At 32.8% G+C, this 10,660-nt stretch overlaps 1 long non-coding RNA gene across 1 annotated transcript in view; it reads right to left on the reverse strand.

Annotated features, from left to right (window-relative positions):
• The window catches only part of LOC111086113, a 13,555-nt gene extending 5,700 nt beyond the window's left edge, over positions 1-7,855 (reverse strand). Inside the window, exons 1-3 of the long non-coding RNA XR_002610872.1 lie at positions 6,990-7,855; positions 3,338-3,415; positions 1,695-2,161 (exon numbers count right to left, since the gene is read on the reverse strand). This is a non-coding gene — a long non-coding RNA (uncharacterized LOC111086113). The remainder of the gene's footprint in view (positions 1-1,694; positions 2,162-3,337; positions 3,416-6,989) is intronic.
• Positions 7,856-10,660: the final 2,805 nt, after the last annotated feature.

Below are 10,660 nucleotides of genomic sequence, written 5' to 3' on the forward strand. Positions count from 1 at the left end.
ATTAATGTAAATATATATATATATATATATAGATACTGTTGTGTCTATATATATCTTTAACCTCCCCATAAGTGCGAAAAATCTAAATATCAACAATAACCGGTTTTGAATTCTTTTCACACTTTAACAATACAAAATGTGAATTTCCAGCGGCACTCTTTCAAAGTGTAATTCTCATATAGCCTTTATCATTCCAGAGTAAAGCAGGTGAGAGGAGTTGGAGAGTAAAACGTAATTGTTTTGTTGAGAAAATATAATATACGATTTGCGTAAAGATAGTCTAGGTATATGAAACGTTATTGTACGGACATTCATAACGATATCAACCAAAGATGTACGTATTTGAGATACAAACTAAATTCACGAAGAAATAAAAACGTACCAGATATAAAACCAAACAATGTTTACTATAGTTAGCGAAAGATGCAATGAATTCTGTTTTATGTTTTAAACATTCGGTCCAATCTAGCCAGAAGCTTGTATGCAGTATGAAATTGAATGTGGAAGCTTTTGTGTCCTTTGTGTAAATCTCAGTGGCAGGGATACGTGCGTGCATGGTAAGTTTTACTTATCTACTCTAGTAGAGGATTCTTCCTACCACCCATTTTTTTCTGGTTCCAGATCTATTGAGTACTTGCTAAATATGCGTATGATTGCAATGGGTCCATCGTCAGCGTCTGGTGTAATTTATACACATAACACAAACACATAACAGTAAATATATGTATATAAGCATATGTTTCATATGCCCCCCATACCTATTACCTATCATACACAAATATATATTTCATCTTGTGGCAAATGATAATGGATTTTATAATGACGGTAATACGGTAACATCGCTCACTTCGTTTTCTAAAGTTTTCTATTTTCAAATTTTACTGTTCCTAAGTTTGAGCGGGCCTAAATGGCTGTTGGTACTATTCAACTCAGGTTACAAAGGTGAAAGACCGTACAATTATACGCAATCAAACTTCCGTGTTTTGCTGGATGTTTTATATAACTTATACATTACTAGTTAGACGCTATTAACCAACAGTCTTATACTTTCATTGAGGTTAAAAAAACATAATAACAACCACGCATACAGAGTTTTATGTTTGCTTTTTAACCTGGGTTCTAGATTAAACATGCTTAGAATCTTGTTTCAATAGTCTTCTATTTTTCGTAAAGTATGCAACGAGAAAACAGCTGAAATTGACCAGATATGATTCGGTTTAAGTAAATATATGTTATGTACAAATCAATTACATGGTCCCTTGTATCCTCTATCTTCTTATAGATTGTTTACCTTCTTCTTTAGTAACTATATTGTTAACATTGAAGTTTGATGATGATATTTAGAAGGTCATAAATATTTTGAAAAGATTCATTTTTGTTTATGTATCAGTACGAAGTGAATACGAGCTTACATTAACATTTAACAAGAAACTTGTATAGTTCGATAAAAAAAAAATGCTTCACAATTATCGTGAAGCAGTTCTAACGAACAAAATGTATTTCATAATAGTAACTTTAACAAAGTTAATACCTATATATATATATATTATTTTGTAAGTGAAGTAGTACAGAAAGAGTTAAATAAATGCAGTCAAGTATTCAAAATTTTCTAGATCTCAAGAAAACTTAAAAACCTTTTAAACATATAATAATTTAAACACGGATTAGGTTATAAAATAATGGCTATACAATACCTCTTACATTGCAATATATATTGTCACTTATTTGTTTTACGTCCGATACTATACGTTTGTAGATTCCGCTCGTTTGCACTCTGGGGGGACTCTTGTTTTTACCGCCATCTATCAGCAAGAGACGGCGGAACGGCGAAAATACCGTGCCTTAGAGACCCTAAACATTTGTGTCGTCGAGACTTTTGTCGTACATTCTAATTAATGCAAATATTGATTTACCTAAAACAGCGAGGACAAAAAGTCTTGCATGTCTCTGGGTCATTTGTCGCTCCCTGGGAGAACCGCCATGGAAGTGATCACTCGTTTTCTAGTGTCGTGAATAATTCAGTAATCGTATGGACACTCTTCCAAACAGCTCGATAGATTAGAGTTAAAATTGTACAACCGCGCCGTAAAGAGCTCACGCACGCCGGACAATACGTACGCTCTCCGTCAGGCTTGTTGTTGCACTTTGGATGACTGAGTTTCTGTAAGGATTGATGTCACAGATTAGACGTTTTGGAATTTACTAAGTGTCAAAATAACACGCTCACACTTTGTATAGTACTAGAAGTAAAATACTGTTTCTCACGTTACATGCTGTTACCAACTTTATATTACAGAGAACGTATTTACACTTTGTTTAGTATGCAAGATAAAATATTTTTTCTCACGTTACATGCTGTTACCAACTTTATATTACAGAGAACGTATTTACACTTTGTTTAGTATGCAAGATAAAATATTTTTTCTCACGTTACATGCTGTTACCAACTTTATATTACAGAGAACGTATTTACACTTTGTTTAGTATGCAAGATAAAATGTTGTTTCTTACGTTACATGCTGTTACCAACTTTATATTACAGAGAACGTATTTACACTTTGTTTAGTATGCAAGTTAAAAATACTGTTTCTCACGTTACATGCTGTTACCAACTTTATATTACAGAGAACGTATTTACACTTTGGTTAGTATGCAAGATAAAATGTTGTTTCTTACGTTACATGCTGTTACCAACTTTATATTACAGAGAACGTATTTACACTTTGGTTAGTATGCAAGATAAAATGTTGTTTCTTACGTTACATGCTGTTACGTTTAAAAACGTACACTAGTCTCCAAGGATCGAGAACATACTTACACTTTTATTGATGCATGTTATTGTTTTACGTCTTACTTGTTGTCGCCGATAATATATTAAGAAACGTAATAATATGAAAATGCTTTTCCCTCTAATATTCGAAACATTTTGTTTGAAACTTCATGGTGTGTGACATTGACGAACTGCCATTTTGTCGTGAGGTGTAATTCTAACAAACACACTTCCTGATATTGAGAGGGTAAGAATTTACATCCGTAAAGGTGTAAATGTGACAATTAAAAACAAATCTATTACTTTTTAAGTTGCACGTGTACCACATATATGGTGAGAACGTGATATTTTATATTTCAATTTCTAATGACGATCGAGTGTGATGATAATACTTCAACATAAATTTCTATAATAACCCCACATAATTCTGGTGTGATTTTACACCCGGTATGAATTCACACTTTTCTGTGTGTAGTTCCTGTATCGGTAGTTTACATCCATAAAATTGCAAAATTACATATTCTTTTTAGTCTATGGCATAGAGAAAATATTTCATATTTTACTTACCTGCTCAGACAGTTTATTATGCTGTATAAGTGATTTGATCTTCATGTTTTCTTTCACAAGCAGTAAGTTATGTAGACCCTGAAAAAACAAACAAACAAACAACACATTAAAATTCGATGACGAGGAACCCACTTTGAAACTAATAATGGCTGGAGACGGCTTGAATGGGTAATGAAGAAAAACTTTGATATAAGTTTAACATAACAGCAAATGTACAACGTTTCGACAAGGTTTTGTCATCAACACATTAATATATACGTACGATTATGTTCAAGCATCGTACGAATAAATATTATGAAAACAATTCATAAGCACAATGTTGACCGGGAAGATTTTCGCTGTAGTTCTATAACAGCATGTTTTGTGAAAGATTAAGAATGTTTTCCATGACATTTCTGTTCATTCCACGTTTTGGACTTGGTTGATTTGGCGCGTTCCTCTAAATGATATTTAGAACTTTCAACCTTACCGATCGAGGCGTTTGTTAGACAAAGACACGAAATACTGCTTCAATTCTAAATTACAAATGAAATACTTTTTTTCACTTATAAAACGTATATTATTGTTTGGAAATAAGCAAAATAAAAACGTTTGAAATATATATAGTAAATCTTCAGCAACAAAAGCATATATTACAGAATTGTTTTATAATTCATTCATATAGGAGTAAGATTGGTGTTTTGTTTTTGGTAAAATTCAAAATTAATTATTAAAAAAAAACTCTCACTAATTTTTTATATATTTATATTGTGCACAAATTACTGAAGTCAGAAAATAAATATTATATAATTATATTTATATATAATATATATTATATATAATATAATATTATATTATATAAATATTATATATAAACATTATGTTTGATTGGATGGGTGTCACCATGTCCCGGATGAAGCTGTAGACACGTTATAAAAGTGACAGTTAATTTCGTTATTCGGTTCAAAGAGCCGGACAAATCACTTATAGCAATGGTTGCTGCTGGCTGATCAGTAATTCAGAATTATACACGGGTATATTTGAACCCTTGGAGATCTCTGACGTGACCAGTTAGTCAATGTGTCGCACAAGGTGCCGTTCGGGTTGAAAACACCGAATGTGTCCTTTTGTTTGTTTATGTGTTTAACACTCGTTAGTTCAACTTGAAGTAAGTTTCATTTCTTTCCACGGTTGTACTAATTAACATAATATTTAAAAACAAACTACATATTTCACTAATTAGCGTTCACTAAGATTCAAAATTCCTCACAATTTTAAGCTGTTACTATACAAATTTATCGGTATTACCATTTGTTTAAAATCTCAGTTCTTTATATTTCAGAACCACAGTTATTCAAAATGACATTTTGATGTTTTATTATGCTTCCCGTACTGAAATTCATGTCTCCTGGTGGTTTAGAAATTATCATGCAAGAATTCCATGTTCGATCCTAACGGAGGATACAGTTACCATTGTATAGCTTTAGGTTAAAAGAAAATACTTAACTTCGCCATAAATGAAATGTCTGAATCATAATTTATACAGTTCTTTAGTATTCTAATCTGTTTTATCGAGTGGTTTTTATTCACATTTTATATTTCGATAACTACTCAGGTTATTCGGTAAAACATTTCCGAAATGCATCTTGGTAGATATGATTTTAGCATCACAATCAAATATCCATCTACCCAAATTTATTATAGCATTATGAATGTAGGCATCTATCCGCAACATATGTTTGCGTGTCTACTTGTAATGTATACATGTGTGTGTGTATGTGTGTGCATATACATATATTTGCGCATGTACATTCAATTTGCAATGCACGTTTAACTGTCACAAATAATGCAATGTTTCAGAGTCCCTGTCTGAGTCGACAGTGTTTTTGTTTTTCGTGTTATATTTATTCGCTGGTATTCATTTGCTGTATGTTCCTTACATTTTGGTTTTGGATAACTATCGGTATCATTACGACATTATTATATATATTTAACTTCAATACGTTCTCAGACAAACGAAACAAACCTATGTGCATGATACAACAAAATATAATGAAAGATAAAAAGACACAAACTTACAGCATATAAAAAAATACACAATATCATCTCATTTCTAATATATGTAGCAACGTATATTTAAAAACCTGAACATGTTAGTTGCAGAATCGTTTATATATATATCTTATTTAGTAAACCAACAATACAATCTTCCTCATTATTTATTGGGTCTGTTATCTTTTGAATATTGGAAAATGATCCCATTCACTAATCAAATTGCATTTATAGATAATTTATCCAGAATCTTCATGATGAACAAACAAAGTTAAAATGGGCAACAACTGCCTAGTTCAGAGTGAAGTGACACTAGAGGACTCATCTATAAAATCAACCTGAGTCATCCAAGACTTTCCCAAAAGGTGTCACTTTAAAGCATGCAGTTGCTGCACGTTTTAACTTTGTTCATCATTTTAGACTGTTTAAACATTGGCTTTGATCAGTCTCAAAATCCGTTCTTGGTTGATCAGTCGTTTTTACACAAATATGCTTAATCTTGTTTTATTCTATTTTTTTGTATATGTGTAGACTACATTTTGAACTGATCATATATTGTGGTTCATTTGTTTGTCTAGCGCATGACAACGTTAGCAGTGACTGAAAACAATAAGTTTTTTTATATGATAAATAAGTAAGAAATATCACATTATATAAAGTACTACATCCTGTAGTATTCAGGCAAATACATCAAAAAAGGATTAGTACTTCAAAATGTTTTCCTCACATGTCACATATTTTTAACGATATTATTAATACCCGCTTGTTTCAAATTTCACTAGCACTAAATTGATAAGTTAAATCGGATATTTTTTATACGTGATGAATATAACAATATTAAATGTCATTTTGTTGTGATTTCTAACCATCCTGGGCATCACGCTATTGGTAAAGATCAGTGTATTTGTAAACCACACACATATACACTTAAAAAAAATTAGAATATTGTTTATTATATACGAAGTATCCTGATAAACGTTTTAAGTTTAGTATCTGTCATTTACTGATATGCAGATGATATCTTATAGATTTATGCTAATGCTATCTTTGGATTATGTGAGGCTTCATCACTTTGAAACCGGCCCGGCATGGCCAGGTAGTTAGGGTGCTCGACTCGCAATCTGAGGGTCGCGGGTTCGAATCCCCGTCCCACCAAACATGCTCGCCCTTTCAGCCGTGGGGGCGTTATAATGTGACGGTCAATCCCACTATTCGTTGGTAAAAGAGTAGCCCAAGAGTTGGCGGTGGGTGGTGATGACTAGCTGCCTTCTCTCTAGTCTTACACTGCTAAATTAGGGACGGCTAGCGCAGATAGCCCTCGTGTAGCTTTGCGCGAAGTTCAAAACAAACAAACAAACAAACTTTGAAACTATACTGATGGTATTTCCTATAAGACATCGAAGATTGTCACTTCTTTCTTCGAATACAATTAGGGGTGAACTTATTAATAAATTTTATAGCCCACCAAAACTATGATATGTTTAACACGTAAATGAAAATTTAGAAAAAGTTCCCAAAGTTTTGTCTTTGTAAACGCTGAGATCCCGATTTTTATCAGTATCAATAGGAACCATGTAAGACCCTGGCTAATGAGTAGTTTAGCTCCGGACAACAGACTCACCTAGAAGTTGATCTTGGCTAATGGGTTCAGGTCCAAGTTTCATCTCGGCGTCTTTTATATAGAAAACTATAGACAGGACAAATGAACAGAAGTGACTAGTCATTGGGCTGTATCTTCAATTATTTCTAATTCTCGTTGACATGTTCCTCTCTCAAGTGTCAAGAGTTTCCTGATGGTGTCCGTATATTTTTTTTCCTTGAAGCGAAGATAGCGACCAGTGGTCAGGAGAACCAATCGTTTGGAAGACTCACGCTCCGTTGCTCACCTTCAAACCTTCATGACGCGGTATCTCTAAACGACATGTTTCAAATCTCTAAAGACGGTCTTGCATCGAGCAGAGGCCCCGGGTCCCGGCTAGAGAAACCTCTGCTACAAACGTAATAATTATGGGCCATTTCGCTCCAGAGACTAGCTGCAGTGCCGGCAGTACAAAGCTAGATCAAATTACTAGTTTCTTGCCGCCGGTACGTGTCTTTCTTGTAGCTCTGTTTCTGAGAGCTTCGCTATTGTTTTAAGCAGTCTCCGCCATATAAAAACCTTAGTGTCGTCAACAGGAAGTTAACTTCAAGAAATGGAGTTATTGCTATATGATGAAGTAAAAGAATAGACTTACATTTACAAATATTTTTTGGTTTGATTTGACAGAAAAAAAAGGTCATGTTTCAACCGTCACCCGCAGAGGAAACTAGTCTGTCAAAACATCTGAAGCCAACATACAACTATTCCAAGTCGCCCTGTGTAAATATAGAATATTTTATCTCGTATTTAATTATATGATATTATATGGAAGTGGATCTGTGTTTTGTACAAAAAAAACTTTTGAATTTGATAATTTCTGAATCCATCGTACATCTTAGAAGGACAAGTATCACAGATAATTTGTTTATTTAACTTCAATATTAAGTAATTTAACTTCATATAGTTTGACATTTTAGTTTAACTTGTAATTAAATTGCACATCAGATTCATATTTTATGACAATTACCCTGTTTTAAATAAGAAAAAAATCCTCAACTATTATTGTGGTTCTTGTTAGCGAGTGACTTCATAAAAACAAATTTAGCAAATTTTACAGATCACTGGTGACTTTAGGAAAAGAAATGAGGTAAATTTTACAGGTCACAGGTGACTTTATGACTTATGGTTTAAAATAAAGACGGAAAAATTACTGGCTTAAAAATATTAGATTAAACACAAAAACTAAAGAACTAGATGAATACATCATACCATAGCAATATTTATGTATTAAATCACCGCTACATTTATATATATACATATAAACACACTTATAGAACTTTTATACAACAGAGGGCCTTAAAGTGTGCACGTATTTGTATTTTGTAATTATTGCAAAGCTATTAAGGCTATCTGCCGCCATATCAAACTTTGAACTACTGACCTGAGGTAGTGCAGCCAGTTAGTATCACTATACCACGCCAAAGGATTGACTGTCGCTCTTGTAACACACACATATCAAAAGTGCGGGAAATATTCTGTGCCATCGGATTCTAGCGCGGCTCGCCAGCCCCGAAATCGAAAGCTGTGCTACAACGCCGCTCTGCTACAACGCCAACCTACCCATTAAAGTGTATTCACCATTCATTTTCAGCATATAAAGCAACGCGCTTAGTATTTTCTTGTTTGGTTTTCCTTGTAGCTATTTTGAGTTATTTCTCTACAATTTATTTAAATTACAAGAACCATATATGTACATAATTTCGAATTAATTGGTAACGACAAAATGTATTGGCCTATCTGTTTATTTCTGCTTGAATGATGAATGTTCAGTGGGAACTGATACGATTTTATACTGAACATCCATCATTCAAAGACCAGGTGGATTAGCTGTAAACTTAGAAAACAGTTAGAAACTGATACGTTTTTATAACTATTCTAATTGTTTTCTAAGTTTACAGTTAATCCAACTTGTCTTTGAATGATAGATGTTCAGTAGGAACTGATACGTTTTTATAATTATTCTAACTGTTTTCTAAGTTTACATTTAACCCACCTTGTCTTTGAATGATAGATGTTCAGTAGGAACTGATACGTTTTTATAATTATTCTAACTGTTTTCTAAGTTTACACTTAACCCACCTTGTCTTTGCTGTAGCTGCAACAGAGAGACTTCATTTGAAATATGTTCTTGAGCGTCGGTGATAACAGTTTGTTGTTTTCATAAAGACAAAAAATATTTTCTTATGCGATTGTAGTTAAATGAGAATGAAAATACCGATCTAATATTAGGCACTTATCAGGCTTTGCTAACGAAAGGTCAATGTGTATAATTTTGGATCTATTCCGTGTGAAATTGAATGAAACGCCAAGCTTGTCGAAATAGGGAACTTACATTAACAAAATGGAAATTTCTTGGAGAATAAAGCCATAATTCATTTCTAAAATCAAATCAGAAACCACCTGTAGCATAATATCAGTCATGAAACCGGTTTGTAGGTGTTGCTCAAAACATGTAATAGTTTTACTGAGTATAAATACACCAGACTAATAAGGTCTACATTGATATCTATCAATAGTAACTGATGGAAATACACCGGAATAATAAGGTCTACAATGATATCTATCAATAGTAACTGATGTAAACACACCAGACTAATCTTTTAGTCTGGTGTATTTATAACAGTTACTGTTGATAGATATAATTGTAAACCTTATTAGTCTGGTGTATTTCTATCAGTTACTGTTGATAGATATCATTGTAGACCTTATTAGTCTGGTGTGTTTACATCAGTTACTATTGATAGATATCATTGTAGACCTTATTATTCCGGTGTATCAGTTACTGTTGATAGATATCATTGTAGACCTTAGTCTACAATTATATGTATCAATAGTAACTGATGAGGTATGGCAGTTGCTTGTGATGCGATCTTCTGGGGTATTCAAGCTTCACTAATGCTTTTGTATGAGATTATAGTTGCTATTTCGAAGTGGAATACTAATTACTACAATATCTGGTCCAAATAGCAGGCTTGTTACTCAGTTAACATTACGTGAAGTCTCATCATTCTTAATGGAACCGATTCATTACGTTCAGGAAATACCCAGTTTTCACAAATCCATAAATTTTCAGCATAGATTTAATGAACTTACGACTGAACTGCGACTAGGAGAATATAGTTAACGTTAACCTCTATATGGAACTTAATGGAACTGATTTTTATTATAGACAGGAAATGTCTAGAAATCCATAGAACTTCAATTTAACCTTAATGATCTTACGCTTGCCTCTGTTGAGGGTGAAATTTTCGTCGTGCAAACACACAAATTATTGTATAAATGCAGAAATACTTAATGGCCATATTTTTTAGGCTTATAGCTTAATTTTTGAAAGCGACGAAAACGAACAAATGTGCTCAAAGAATACAAACCTGTTACTTAGAAGTCTTACATTAAAAATCACATAGAATAAGTTATAACTAAACATACTTAATTAGAAAGAAACGGGGTAGTAGGAAAATGTATTGACTTAAAAAAACCAGAAAAACTTGCTATCTAAAAAGAAAGAAACGTTTTTATTATGTTATTAAGCAAAAAATAATAGTACACTTCTCGTGGCCACATTAGTAAATTTTAACCCTTAAAATAACACATTTTTCTATTCGTATTCCACTTTTTATAGGTGTTTAAGAGAAGGTTTTTTTTGTCATTAA

The sequence above is a fragment of the Limulus polyphemus genome, unplaced genomic scaffold, assembly GCF_000517525.1.
Source record: "Limulus polyphemus unplaced genomic scaffold, Limulus_polyphemus-2.1.2 Scaffold853, whole genome shotgun sequence".
Taxonomy (NCBI): Eukaryota; Metazoa; Arthropoda; class Merostomata; order Xiphosura; family Limulidae; genus Limulus; species Limulus polyphemus.